Source organism: Budorcas taxicolor, chromosome 7, assembly GCF_023091745.1.
Source record: "Budorcas taxicolor isolate Tak-1 chromosome 7, Takin1.1, whole genome shotgun sequence".
NCBI classification, from domain to species: domain Eukaryota; kingdom Metazoa; phylum Chordata; class Mammalia; order Artiodactyla; family Bovidae; genus Budorcas; species Budorcas taxicolor.
In genome coordinates, this window is record NC_068916.1 from 99,746,454 (window position 1) to 99,761,902 (window position 15,449).

Below are 15,449 nucleotides of genomic sequence, written 5' to 3' on the forward strand. Positions count from 1 at the left end.
GGAAGAACTAAAAACCCTCTTGATGAGGGTTTAAAAGAGGGGAGTGAAAAGCTAGTTGCAAACTCAACATTACAAAAGCTAAGGTCATGGCATCTGGTCCCATGGCTTCAAGGCAAACAGAAGGGAAAGAAGTTGAAGCTATGACAGATTTTATTTTCTTGGGTTGCCAGGTCACTGTGGGCAATGACTGTAGCCATGAAATTAAACAACACTTGCTCTTTGGTAGGAAAACTATGACAAACCTAGATAGCATATTAAAAAGCAGAGACAGCACTTTGCTGACAAATGTCTAAGTCAAATCTATGGTTTTTCCAGTAGTCATGTACAGATGTTAGAGTTGGATTGTAAAGAAGGATGAGTGCCAAAGAATTGATACTTTCAAATTGTAGTGCTGGAGAACACTCTTGAGAGTCCATTGGACAGCAAGGAGATCAAATCAAACAAAAGTATGGGAAGTCAGTCCTGAATATTCATTGGAAGGACTAATGCTAAAGCTGAAATTCCAATACTTTGGCCACCAGATAGGAAGAGCCTATTCGTTGGAAAAGACCCTGATGCTGGGAAAGATTGAAGGCAGGAGGAAGGGGTCAACAGAGGATGAGCTGGTTGAATGGAATCACCAACTCAATGGACATGAATTTGAGTAAACTCCGGGAGTTGGTGATGGACAGGGAGGCCTGGCGTGCTGCTGTCCATGGGGTCACAAAGCTGGACACTACTTAGCGACTGAGCAACAGCAACCACATATCAGTATATGAGAAAACAAGCAAGATATGGCTTATTATTGCATTTACTTTTTCCCATGTATGTCCGAGGTTTGAGTAACTTTGGACAAAAATTTGAATTATCAGATTTCATGGGATCTAATAGATGTCTTTTTTAATATGCTGTCTAGGTTGGTCATAACTTGCCTTCCAAAGAGTAAGCGTCTTTTAATTTCATGGCTGCAATCACCATCTGCAGTGATTTTGGAGCTCAAGAAAATAAAGTCATCGACTGTTTCCCCATCTAGTTGCCATGAAGTGATGGGACCGGATGCCATGATCTTCATTTTCTGAATGTTGAGCTTTACACCAACTTTTTCCCTCTCCTCTTTCACTTTCATTAAGAGGCTTTTTAGTTCCTCTTCACTTTCTGCCATAATGGTGGTGTCATCTGCATATGTGAGGTTATCGCTATTTCTCCCAAAAATCTTGCTTCCAGCTTGTGCTTCATCCAGCCCAACATAGACAGCATATTAAAAAGCAGAGACATTACTTTGTCAAAAATGTTCATCTAGTCAAGGCTATGGTTTATCCAGTGGTCATGTATGGATGTGAGAGTTGGACTATAAAGAAAGCTGAGCACCGAAGAATTGATGCTTTTGAACGGTGGTGTTGGAGAAGATGCTTGAAAGTCCTTTGGACTGCAAGGAGATCCAACCAGTCCATCCTAAAGGAGATCAGTCCTGGGTGTTCATTGGAAGGACTGATGTTGAAGGTGAAACTCCAATAGTTTGGCCATCTGATGTGACGAGCTAACTCATTTGAAAAGATCCTGATGCTGGGAAAGACTGAGAGCAGGAGGAGAAGGGGATGACAGAGGATGAGATGGTTGGATGGCATCACGGACTCAATGGACATGAGTTTGGGTAGACTCTGGGAGTTGGTGATGAACAGGGAGGCCTGGTGTGCTGCAGTTCATGTGGTCCCAAAGAGTCGGACATGATGGAGCAAATGAACTGAACTGAACTGAACTGAATAGATGTTTTTATGTTTCTTTACCATGAGGACTGAGAACTTACAGTAAGATTGGGGGAAGGAGAAATCCACAAAATGAGGCTTATGACTAAAAAACACTAGACCAGAGTCTCTCATCCTCGACACTGTTGACACACTGTGGCTGTGGTTACTTATCCAGGCATCATTGGAGATTTAATGGCATTATTGGCCCCTATCTGGTAGATGCTGTTAGCACCCTCCACGTGTGACAATTAACTATATCTGCAGACATTGACAACTTTCTCCTGGGGGGTGAAAATGCTCCCTATTGAGAACCACTAAGATAAAGGAGTCAAAGGAGTCCTAACACCACCACTTTTCACTCCAGCTTCAGGCAGAGATCATTCTCCTGCATTTTACTCTTTGCTATCACAAATATCTTCTCCCTTGAAGATAATTTAAAAAGCCTATGCTTGAAGGGTGAATTTTCCTTAGTTCTTTTATTCTAATTTTTGTGGATAGTTACTATAAGAAGAAAATTATAAGGATAAATATGTTATTACCAAAATGACTCTATATGTTTCTGATAGTTTGTGTGGACCATTCACATAATCAGTGTATTAAAAATGAACAGTTACAGGGCTTGTATATATTTTGCATTTACTTTCTAAATATCTTAAACATTTGATCTATCAAATGGGAAAACTGCATTTAGTGAAATTCCAGTTTTTTAAAGAAGCATAATGGGACAATTTTTATACCAGAAACTACGTTGAAAGTTATGAACCCATTCTTCTCTGAAATTTGATAAAATTTTTTTATTGATTTTGCTGAAATCACTGTGTTAGACCTGACATACATTTAAACAAATATTCTTAAAAGTCATTTATTTCTGCACAAGATGCACCCTGTTTATTTTGTCAGAGGATAATAATGTGTTTATAACAGGAAAGAATCCAATTCTGTACAATCTTGAGAAATTAAATATCATATATTATATCATATGAAGTATCTTTTAGTATATAGTTGTCTGCATAAAAACATTGACATTCCTATAGACTTTCAAAGTGTTAGGGATTTCAGTGCATTCTGAACTATTAAATCTTTAATATAACAATATAAATATGAAATCATTTTTATTTATCAAGCATTTAAAATGTATTAGGGTTGAGGACAAATAGGTGAACAAGAAATAAAGATTGATAACTGAAAGTCTCACTAATTTAAATATTGGCCCACCATTAAAATGTTGTCCAGGATTCAGTAAGGAATCAGTCTTGCTGGGAAATGTTGAGTGTTAGATGGCACACTGCTGCATTGACGAACAGAGCCCTCAGCTGTGCCAGAAACATTTAATGCTCCTCTTTGCTCTTCACTATCAAAATGCATATTATTCTGTAGAAATGTAAAAAGCTCTTGATGTGATATTTTGCATCTATCACAAATCCTAAACCTTACTCCACAAGGTCAAACCTGCACTTATCATATGAGATATTTGATGTAATATGAATCATTGGATATATATACATCATTTTTTGAGCAAGGAGTTTGAGGGCATGCATTCATGGGCAGTTTCTCAGAGCTCTCTGAGATGCTGCCTCCCGGGTTGCAGTCCTCATTTTGCCCCAAATAAAACTTAACCACAACTCTCAAATTGTACATCTTTTTTTAGTCAACAGTTATGGTGACCAATGAAGCAACCCAGAGTGGACTTCTTTTCTGCAACTGGACTCCACGAGGAACTGGAGCTTTGGTACCAACAGCAGCCCCATGCACCCATCTGCCTCCACGGGGAGTGCAGACAGATTTGCACCAAGGAACGGCGGCTGCACGGGCTCAGGAGAGCCTGGAAGAGCTACTCCACTTTCAAGGTCAGGAGGGGCGGCCATGAGGAGAGACTCCTAGTCCAAGGTAAAGAGCAGTGGCTGTGCTTTGCTGGAACGGGCGTGAAAAGATATTCCATGTCCAAGGTAAAAGAAACCCAAGTAAGATGGTAGGTGTTGCGAGAGGGCATCAGAGGGCAGACACACTGAAACCATAATCACAGAAAACTAGTCAATCTGATCACACGGACCACAGCCTTGTCTAATTTAATGAAACTAAGCCATGCTGTGTGGGGCCACCCAAGACGGGAGGGTCATGGTGGAGAGGTCTGACAGAATGTGGTCCACCGGAGAAGGGAATGGCAAGCCACTTCAGTATTCTTGCCTTGAGAACCCCATGAACAGAATGAAAAGGCAAAATGATAGGATACTGAAAGAGGAACTCCCCAGGTCGGTAAGTGCCCAATATGCTACTGGAGATCAGTGGAGAAATAACTTTAGAAAGAATGAAGGGATGGAGCCAAAGCAAAAACAATACCCACGTGTGGATGTGACTGGTGATAGAAGCAAGACCAGATGCTGTAAAGAGCAATATTGCATAGGATCCTGGAATTTCAGGTCCATGAATCAAGGCAAATTGGAAGTGGTCAAACAGGAGATGGCAAAAGTGAATGTCGATATTCTGGGAATCCGTGAACTAAAATGGACTAGAATGGGTGAATTTAACTCAGATGACCACTATATCTACTACTATGGACAGGAATCCCTTAGAAGAAATGGAGTAGCCATCATGGTCAACAAAAGAGTCTGAAATGCAGTATTTGGATGCAATCTCCAAAATGACAGAATGATCTCTGTTCATTTCCAAGGCAAACCATTCAATATCATAGTAATACAAGTCTATGTCCCAACCAGTAATGCCAAAGAAACTGAAGTTGAACAGTTCTATGAAGACCTACAATACCTTTTAGAACTAACACCCCCAAAAGATGTCCTTTTCATTATAGGGGACTGGAATGCAAAAGTAGGAAGTCAAGAAACACCTGGGGTAACAGGCAAATATGGCCTTGGAATACGGAATGGAGCAGGGCAAAGACTAATAGAGTTTTGTGAAGAGAATGCACTGGTCATAGTAAACACCCTCTTCCAACAACACAAGAGAAGACTCTACACATGGACATCACCAGATGGTCAACACTGAAATCAGATTGATTATATTCTTTGCAGCCAAAGAGGGAGAAGCTCTATACAGTCAACAAAACCAAGACCAGGAGCTGACTGTGGCTCAGATCATGAACTCCTTATTGCCAAATTCAAACTTAAATTGAAGAAAGTAGGAAAAACTGCTAGACCATTCAGGTATGACCTAAAAAAATCCCTTATGATTATACAGTGGAAGTGAGAAATAGATTTAAGGGCCTAGGTCTGATAGAGTGCCTGATGAACTATGGAATGAGGTTCGTGACATTATACAGAAGACAGGGATCAAGACCATTCCCATGGAAAAGAAATGCAAAAAAGCAAAATGGCTGCCTGGGGAAGCCTTACAAATAGCTGTGAAAAAAAGAGAAGCGAAAAGCGAAGGAGAACAGGAAAGATATAAGTATCTGAATGCAGAGTTCCAAAGAATAGCAAGGAGAGATAAGAAAGCCTTCTTCAGCGATCAATGCAAAGAAATAGAGGAAAACAACAGAATGGGAAAGACTAGAAATCTCTTCAAGAAAATTAGAGATACCATGGGAACATTTCATGCAGAGATGGGCTCGATAAAGGACAGAAACGGTATGTACCTAACAGAAGCAGAAGATATTAAGAAGAGGTGGCAAGAATACACAGAAGAACTGTACAAAAAGATCTTCACAACCAAGATAATCACGATGATATGATCACTAATCTAGAGCCAGACATCTTGGAATGTGAAGTCAAATGGGCCTTAGAAAGCATCACTATGAACAAAGTTAGCAGAGGTGATGAAATTACAGTTGAGCTATTTCAAATCCTGAAAGATGATGCTGTGAAAGTGCTGCACTCAATATGCTAGCAAATTTGGAAAATTCAGCAGTGGCCACAGGACCGGAAAAGGTTAGTTTTCATTCCAATCCCAAAGGAATGGAATACCAAAGAATGCTCCAACTATCACACATTGGACTCCATCTCACATGCTAGTAAAGTAATGCTCAATATCTCCAAGCCAGGCTTCAGCAATATGTGAACCGTAAACTTCCAGATGTTCAAGCTGGTTTTAGAAAAGGCAGAGGAACCAGAGATCAAATTGCCAACATCCACTGGATCATGGAAAAAGCAAGAGATTTCCAGAAAAACATCTATTTCTGCTTTATTGACTATGCCAAAGCCTTTGACTGTGTGGATCACAAGAAACTGTGGAAAATTCTGAAAGAGAAGGGAATACCAGACCACCTGACCTGCCTCTTGAGAAACCTATATGCAGGTCAGGAAGCAACAGGTAGAACTGGACATGGAACAACAGGCTGGTTTCAAATAGGAAAAGGAGTATGTCAAGGCTGTATATTGTCACCCTGCTTATTTAACTTATATGCAGAGTACATCATGAGAAATGCTGGGCTGGAAGAAGCACAAGTTGGAATCAAGAATACTGGGAGAAATATCAATAACCTCAGATATGCAGATGACACCACCTGCAGGGATTGGGGAAAGGAGGAGAAGGGGCCGACAGAAGATGAGATGGTTGGATTGCATCACCAACTCGACGGACATGAGTCTGAGTGAACTCCGGGAGTTGGTGATGGACAGGGAGGCTTGGCGTGCTGCAATTCACGGGGTCACAAACAGTCAGACACGACTGAACGAACTGAAGTGAACTGAAGTGAACTCAACTCTTTCATGGATACAACGTACTGTGCCCAAGGCATCTTATGAACCATGATGGAGAGAATGAAGATACAGTCTCACATAGTTTTGTAACACGGAGGTTCATCTTATTAACGGCATTAAATGCCACAGATTGGGGATCAAAAGTGTTATCCAAAAGTACACAGATCTGGGCAGTGCAGTTTCACAGAAGACACGTCTTTCACCAGTGCCATTACACTTAATATGTTTTAAACAAGAGGCAGAGATATGCAGTTGAATGAAAAGAAGCAAAGAGTTTATTGTAACTTGATTGTGGTTGTTGAATAGATAAAATTCCACTGGCCCACTAGACTGGAAGAGCTGCTGACTAGTTAAAACCAAGTGGTTGAAACCACCAATGCCATGCTAAAGAGTGTGCAATCTCCCTGCAGGAAATAGTAAGCAAGCCAGGTCTCTGCTCAGTACACTTCAAGGGCCACAAAGTATCAACCCTAGCAAATCCTTTTAGGAACATATTAGGAATCTTAATGGAAAAACAAAGGTCGCTAAAATTATGACCTTAGACACATTGTTGATGGTATTAAAAAGTATGAAGTAATTTACAATCTTATCAGTATGGATGGATTAGGTAAATAGTGATATATTTACTTAATGGAACATTATATTGTTGGTATAAAAACAAATTTTAAGTAAATACTATTTTTAAAAGAAGCAATTGTGGCTACCATTAAATAAGCAAAAATTAGCTGGTCTGTCTTGGAATAGTAATTAATGCTGTGGGATATGTTTACAGAACATTGAAAACTAGGTTAAACCAATGACTGGGTGTGTGTATGTATAATATATATAAATATATATAACAATTATTCTGTAAATTTTATAAATAAATATGAACATTAAATGAACTGATAATCACTTTTAAGTTAATACTCTAGTTTGTAGGGTATAAGTAAGCATTAACTTATCTCTTGTATTATCTGCATTTCTAAATTCTTTATAAAGAATAGGCAATAGTCCTATAATAAGATAAAAGGCTATTGAAATTAATTTTTGACTTAACGTATCTAATAAGTTAAATGAAGTCAGTCAGTTCAGTTCAGTCTCTCAGTTGTGTCCGACTCTTTGCGATCCCATGAATCGCAGCACGCCAGGCCTCTCTGTCCATCACCAACTCCTGGAGTCTACTCAAACTCATATCCATCGAGTCGGTGATGCCATCCAGCCATCTCATCCTCTGTTGTCCCCTTCTCCTCCTGCCCCCAATCCCTCCCAGCATCAATATCTTCTCCAGTGAGTCAACTCTTCACATGAAGTGGCCAAAGTATTGGAGTTTCAGCTTTAGCATCAGTCCTTCCAATGAACACCCAGGACTGATGTCCTTTAGGATGGACTGGTTGGATCTCCTTGCAGTCCAAGGGACTCTCAAGTGTCTTCTCCAACACCACAGTTCAAAAGCATCAATTCTTCAGGTTTTCTTCACAGTCCAACTCTCACATCCATACATGACCACTGGAAAAACCATAGCCTTGACTAGACAGACCTTTGTTGGCAAAGTAATGTCTCCACTTTTGAATATGCTATCTAGGTTGGTCATAACTATCCTTCCAAGGAGTAAGAGTCTTTTAATTTCATGGCTGCAGTCACCATCTGCAGTGATTTTGGAGCCCAAAAAAATTAAGTCTGACACTGTTTCCACTGTCTCCCCATCTATTTCCCATGAAGTGATGGGACCAGATGCCATGATCTTAGTTTTCCGAATGTTGAGCTTTAAGCCAACTTTTTCACTCTCCTCTTTCACTTTCATCAAGAGGCTTTTTAGTTCCTCTTCACTTTCTGCCATATGGTGGTGTCATCTGCATATCTGAGGTTATTGATATTTCTCCCAGCAATCTTGATTCCAACTTGTGCTTCTTCCAGCCCAGCATTTCTCATGGTGTACACTGCATATAAGTTAAATAAGCAGGGTGACAATATACAGCCTTGAAGTGAAGCGAAGTCACTCAGTCGTGTCCGACTCTTTGCGACCCCATGGACAGTAACCTACCAGGCTCCATGGTCCATGGGATTTTCCAGGCAAGAATACTGGAGTGAGCTGCCAAGCTTTGAGGTACTCCTTTTCCTATTTGGAACCAGTCTGTTGTTCCATGTCCAGTTCTACCTGTTGCTTCCTGACCTGCATATAGGTTTCTCAAGAGGCAGGTCAGGTGGTCTGCTATTCCCATCTCTTTCATAATTTTCCACAGTTTAGACTAGACAGTTAAAGACTTTGGCATAGTCAGTAAAGCAGATAGATGTTTTTCTGGAACTCTTTCGCTTTTTTGATGATCCAGCGGATGTTGGCAATTTGATCTCTGTTCCCCTGCCTTTTCTAAATGAAGTAAATGTTATCAGTCCTTTGGGAAGATGTCTAGGGTACCACCAGGAAACAGACAAATAAAGATCATGCTGAAAATGTTAAGCATAAGATCCAAGGATGTTTAGTGATTTCTTAATATGAGGCAGTGATCAAGAGAAATTTATATTGGAGGGAGGAAAATATTTATTTTTTACTTTGTATTGGGTCCAAGGTGAACTTTATTTGGAAGCATTGATGAGAAACTAGAGCTACTTTTCCATTATAAGACAGCGCCTGCTGGAAAGTGATTGAATGATAGTCAGCTTGTAGACGTATGTGTGCAGAATAGGCTGTGCCAAAGCCTGAGTTACAACTGTAAACCCAGTCTGCTGTTCTTATTCAGAATCCTATTCGTCTGTGAAAAGCACTGAAATTTGTCCATCGTAACTGAAATCCTTGGGAATTTGATAAATAAATTCAAAGGACTGTTTAAATTTGCAAAATAGCGTTTGAAAATTTCTGCCACTGTAAGTACCGCAATCAGTAAAATTGGGGGTGGGAGTGATGCTTTCCGATTTCAGTAACTTTATAACCCAAATTACTATACCAAGAGTGCATAGGTGAACCAAGCCACTACACTCAGAAAACGATGAAATTCTAACAAGCCTCCACTACCTTGTATCTGTTTATCAACTAAATTCCATGATGTGCTATTAGCATTTTACAATTAAATATCTTTAAATTTTCAAGGGCTGATTTTAAAATAAATAAATGTGATTTTAAAAGCTCACATTTTGAAATTCCAACATCTATTTCTTTATTGTTGCTTTGTATCTCAACCACTACAAAAAGCATTCTAATTGGTAGTAGAATAATCAGCAGTAATCCTATTTATCTTTGTGTAACAGATCCAAAGAGAGAAGATAAGAAGGATTAGACTGAAGAAAGCATACTATAGTATGCAAAAATTCAACTTTACATATTAACATAGATAGTGTCTGTTCAGTCAGTCAGTCATTCAATTAAGTCGCTCAGTTGTGTCCGATTCTTTGCAACCCCATGGACTACAGGACACCAGGCCTCCCAGTGCATCACCAACTCCTGGAGCTTGCTCAAACTCTTCTGTTGACTATAATGGCTACTCCATTTCTTCTAAGGGGTTCTTGCCAACAGTAGTAGATATAATGGTCATCTGAGTTAAATTCACCCATTCCAGTCCATTTTAGTTCGCTGATTCCTAGAATGTCGACATTCACTCGTGCCATCTCCTGTTTGACCTCTTCCAATTTCCCTTGATTCATGGACCTAACATTCTAGGTTCCTATGCAATATTGCTCTTTACAGCATCAGATCTTGCTTCTATCCCCAGTCACACCCACAACTGTGTATTGTTTTTGCTTTGGCTCCATCCCCTTCATTCTTTCTAAAGTTATTTCTCCACTGATCTCCAGTAGCATATTGGGCACTTACTGACCTGGGGATTTCCTTTTTCAGTATCCTATCATTTTGCCTTTTCATTCTGTTCATGGGGTTCTCAAGGCAAGAATACTGAAGTGGCTTGCCATTCCCTTCTCCAGTGGACCACATTCTGTCAGACCTCTCCACCATGACCCATCCACCTTGGGTGGTCCTACATGGCATGGCTTAGTTTCATTGAATTAGACAAGGCTGTGGTCCATGTGACCAGACTGGCTAGTTGTCTGTGATTATGGTTGCAGTCTGTCTGCCCTCTGATGCCCTCTCTCAGTGCCTATCATGTTACTTGGGTTTCTCTTACCTTGGACATGGGGTAGGTCCTCATGGCTGCTGCTCCTGACTAATACAAATCAATGTTCTTACCATGAACTGTCAGTTGCTCTGTGATCTTGTCTGCGATCCTCCTTAACTATCTAATCTTCTCCACCCTCTTATTCACCTTGCTCCCACCATGTTGGCCTCCTGGATGTGTCTCAGTGATGCTGTGAACCCCCTGATCCACAGATTTTGCAATAGTTGGTCCTGGACTGTTGTTTGTGCATAGTCACTTTCCCTCCCTCACTTCTTTCAGATCTCTATTCAAGCTATTCCCATCATAGACTCTACCCATTACAGAGTGGCTTTATTTATTTTCCTCTTTCTAACATGCATCATCACCCAACAGATAGTCAATCGATTGTTTAATAGTTATGTTTTCATAGTCAGAATGCAAGCGGTACGTGTGCAAGTTACCATACTATACTACATAAATATATATATACACACACATACATAAATATACACACACACACACACTACATGTAGTACACATATATCCTGCTGCTGCTGCTGCTGCTGAGTCACTTCAGTCGTGTCCCACTCTGTGCGACCCCATAGACGGCAGCCCACCAGGCTCCCCATCCCTGGGATTCTCCAGGCAAGAACACTGGAGTGGGTTGCCATTTCCTTCTCCAATGCAGGAAAGTGAAAAATGAAAGTGAAGTCGCTCAGTTGTGTCCGACCCTTAGCGACCCCATGGACTGCAGCCTCCCAGGCTCCTATATCCCACTTCTAAAACTGAGACTGATGCTTTAGTAAATGTTTGAGTGCATAAATAACTGAATGAATTTTCTCAATATTAAATATACAGATGATCTCCCCTTTTCTTACAAAACATATTTTTGAAGAAAAAAGGCATTTGAAATAAAGTTAAAAATAGAAAAGCAAACTGAAAAAAGAACAGGAGTTAAACCAAGAGGCAAATGTTTTATGAAGTCACCAAATATATGTGCTTGTCAGAGACCTGAAAGATATATTTCTAGCATGGATTTAAGTCATTGATTTTATTTCTCAACATTCAGGATGAGGTTAAAATATCTCTATTGTTTGAATGTATAGTTTTTTTAAAAATCTTTTTTCAAATACAGTATTTTTACAAATAAATTTATTTCCCCACTTCTGCCATTTCACTAAATAAAAGAAAATGCAAATAATATTCAAATGCAAACCAACTACTCTAAAATTAAAAAAAAAAATTCCAAAATGTTGAATGTGTTGAATATATTGTATTCAAAACACATATTTTTTACAAATTACAAATATTTTATTTGTGCAATTACAAATATCAACTTATATAAATATGTATATTATAAATATTTATTCTAAAATGTTCAATGTATTTTAATATATTCAAAGGCGAATATTTTGATATTGCTGTGGCAAACTTGTGGTTGATAGGCAAAATTTTGATATTGCCTATCACCAAATTTATTAATTTTAACTTTCATCAGTTGATATACAAAAGACATTATTCTAAAAGACATATTATGAGCATCAAGGTATGAGAATGTGATCTTTCTAGGACTTAAGATAAAGTTGGTACAAAATTGGAGCAGTGAAGCTGACTCAGTCACTTCTAAGGCACTTCTAAATGAACTGAAGAAGAATTTCCTCAGGGAAGCTGACAATACACATTCCTCCACCTCCATAGATGCAGTTACTGGAACCATGTGCGTGCAATGCCAAGTCGTTTCAGTTGCGTCCAACTCTTCGCAACCCTGCGGACTGTAGCCTGCCAGGATCCTCGGTCCATGGGATTCTTTAGGCAAGAATACTGCAGTGGATTGCCATGCCCTTCCCCGGGGAATCTTCCTGACCAAGGGATCAAACCCACATCTCTTGTGTCTCCTGCATTGACAAGCAGGTTCTTTACCACTAGCGCCACATGGGAAGTCCCAGAAGACCACATATCAGTGTTTTTAGTGAGAAGTGGGCTGCTCCTGGTTAGGATGCCTGAGACGTTAAGAAACCTCTCATGCACTAGGAATAATAATCTTTCCTGGTGGCTCAGACGGTAAAGCATCTGCCAGGAGACCCAGGTTCAATCTCTGGGTCAGGAAGATCTGGAGAAGGAAATGGAAACCTAGTCCAGTATTTTGCCTGAAAAATTCCATAGACGGAGGAACCCAGGAGGCTACAGTCCATGGGGTGGCGAAGAGTTGGACACGGCTGAGCAACATCACTTTATTTTTTATGTTAAGGCACGAGGAAGCCATATTATGATAATGCACACATTTTTATTTGTTGTTGGTTGTCTTAATGTTTTACTTATATTCCATTTTTCTTGGTATTTCAAGGTTATTGACATAATTCAGTCTTAAAAACTGCATCAAGGACCTCTACTTCTTCACTTTTGCCTCTTTAATCTTGAAATAAGGAGTATGACTAGTCCTTTGCCTTCATACTTATTTTTGGGGAGTGTATGTAGTAGAAATGTGTCTAGCACTGGCTTTTTTAGCCTCAGGCTACTGGGCAACAACTTTTAACTATTCCTTCCATTAGTGGGTTGGTTTCTCTCTGTATCTAAGAAATGACCAAAATGGGGGTTGCCTAGGAAATGATCTCTCTAAAGCTGAAACAGCTATAACAGTTAAAATATGGGTAAAATTCTGTCTTGGCAGAATTCAGATACTATTTCAAGTTCAGTGTTAAATAAATGTTCTCTGTAGCTGGAAGTTTTTATATAATTAGCTATAGCTCAACATATGCTACACTATAATAAAAGTGTTATTTTTCAAGGCAGGAAGACACAATTGGAGGTTTTTCTTTGGAGACTGTGTATTTATGTTAATACTTCATCACAAATATTGTACGCATTTTTGCCTTTAGTATTCTTCTACTTAAGAATGAAATCCTACTACTAAACAAGTTCATATATTTCAGAATAAATAATTTAATTCAGAATATTACTTCACATAGAATGTTAAACTTTGGATTAGATTGAAAACAGTAAAACAAATCTACCAGCAAACCAATTTATTTGGTGGTCATTAACAAATATTTATAATTATTTCTTGAAGTTAAATAACATAAAAAATGTTTCATTACCATATTCTAGGCCAAATAAGTTTTAAAATACTTGACAACCTCTCAGTGATCATACAGCATGTGCTTGTGGATATTATTTTTGTATTTCTCAGCAACAGAGTATCATAAGGGCCCTTGGAAAATATTCACGTAAAACAATAATTAACAGAGTCAAAATAAGATCAGTTGGATGAAGACAGCACACAATAAGGATAGAATTGTTAAGTTATAAATATCAGCTATCTAAAGAGTACTAATATGGAATTTTTATTTGCAAAATGGTAGAACCACACTACTTAACTGGCTTAAACAGTTTTCTGTTTTTCTTTTTTTATTTGAGAAGTTCAAGGATCAGTTCACTTCAGTTCAGTCACTCAGTCATGTCCGACTCTTTGCGACCCCATGAATTGCAGCACGCCAGGCCTCCCTGTCCATCACCAACTCCCAGAGTTCACTCAAACTCATGTCCATAAAGTTGGTGATGCCATCCAACCATCTCATCCTCTGTTGTCCCCTTCTCCTCCTGCCCCCAATCCCTTCCAGCATCAGAGTCTTTTCCAGTGAATCAACTCTTCGCATGAGATGTCCAAAGTAGAGTTTCAGCTTTAGCGTCAGTCCTTCCAAAGAACACCCAGGACTGATCTCCTTTAGAACGGACTGGTTGTATCTCTCCAGACTCTCAAGAGTCTTCTCCAACACCACAGCTCAGAAGCATCAATTCTTCGGCACTCAGCTTTCTTCACAGTCCAACTCTCACATCCATACATGACCACTGGAAAAACCATAGCCTTGACTAGACGGACCTTTGTTGGCAAATTAATGTCTCTGCTTTTTAATATGCTATCTTGGTTGGTTAGTTGGGCTATTTTTGTATTTTCTTCATTCATAGCCAGATGATTACTGCTTCTAGGGGATGGTGGCTGCCACAATACCAACCACCTTATTTTTCCAGCCATCCATGCAGAAAAGAGATTTTTGCTTTACTAAAAGCTGTGGACCTTCACAGTGGGTGGCCCAAACTAGTTCATGTACCAATCCATGAACCAGACAACCAGGATGTACAGTTGGTTTAGGTCTGACTCATGACCCCAATCCTGGAACCTGGAAATAGAGTCACTGTATTCATTGTAAGGAACCCTGGACTCAAAGTGGAATGAATGGTTCCCTCACTGTGATAAACTTTTTGTCAAAGATGAAATGGAAATTAGGAAGGCAGAAGAAAAGCATTCACCACAATGAAAATTGCTGCACAATTGATTTACTCAGACTAGAGGAAACAGAATCAATGTGCATTTTGCTTTTGGTGTTCATTGGAAGGACTGATGTTGAAGCTGAAACTCCAATCCTTTGACCACCTGATGGGAAGAGACTCTGATGCTGGGAGGGATTGGGGGCAGGAGGAGAAGGGGACGACAGAGGATGAGACAGTCAGATGGCATCACCGACTCAATGGACAAGGGTTTCGGTGGACTCCAGGAGTCGGTGGTGGATAGGGAGGCCTGGCGTGCTGTGGTTCATGGGGTCCCAAAGAGTCGGACACGACTAAGTGACTGAACTGAACTGACTGAATTTATAAATTTCATGACTTCACCTCCCTCCTATGTTCTGCTTCTTGATGTTTGGAATAGCCAATCAAGGTTTTGTGTAGCAATACAAGCCATCTTCTGAAGAATAGGTGAGAGAAAGAGTGAGAGAACTGAACTCCTTTATCATTTACTTTGCATTCTTACACTCCTTTTTTAGTATTTTTTCTTGAAGCATCAGAATGGCTCTATAAAACTCTACAGTCTGATTTCAAAGAACAGTGCCTATACTTTCAGAACTAGTGTAACTGCTTTGCTTTACTCACTCTGGAAATAAAATTGAATTTAACATGTTTTCAGTTCAGTGCAGTCGCTCAGTCGTGTCCGATTCTTTGCGACCCCACGAATCGCAGCA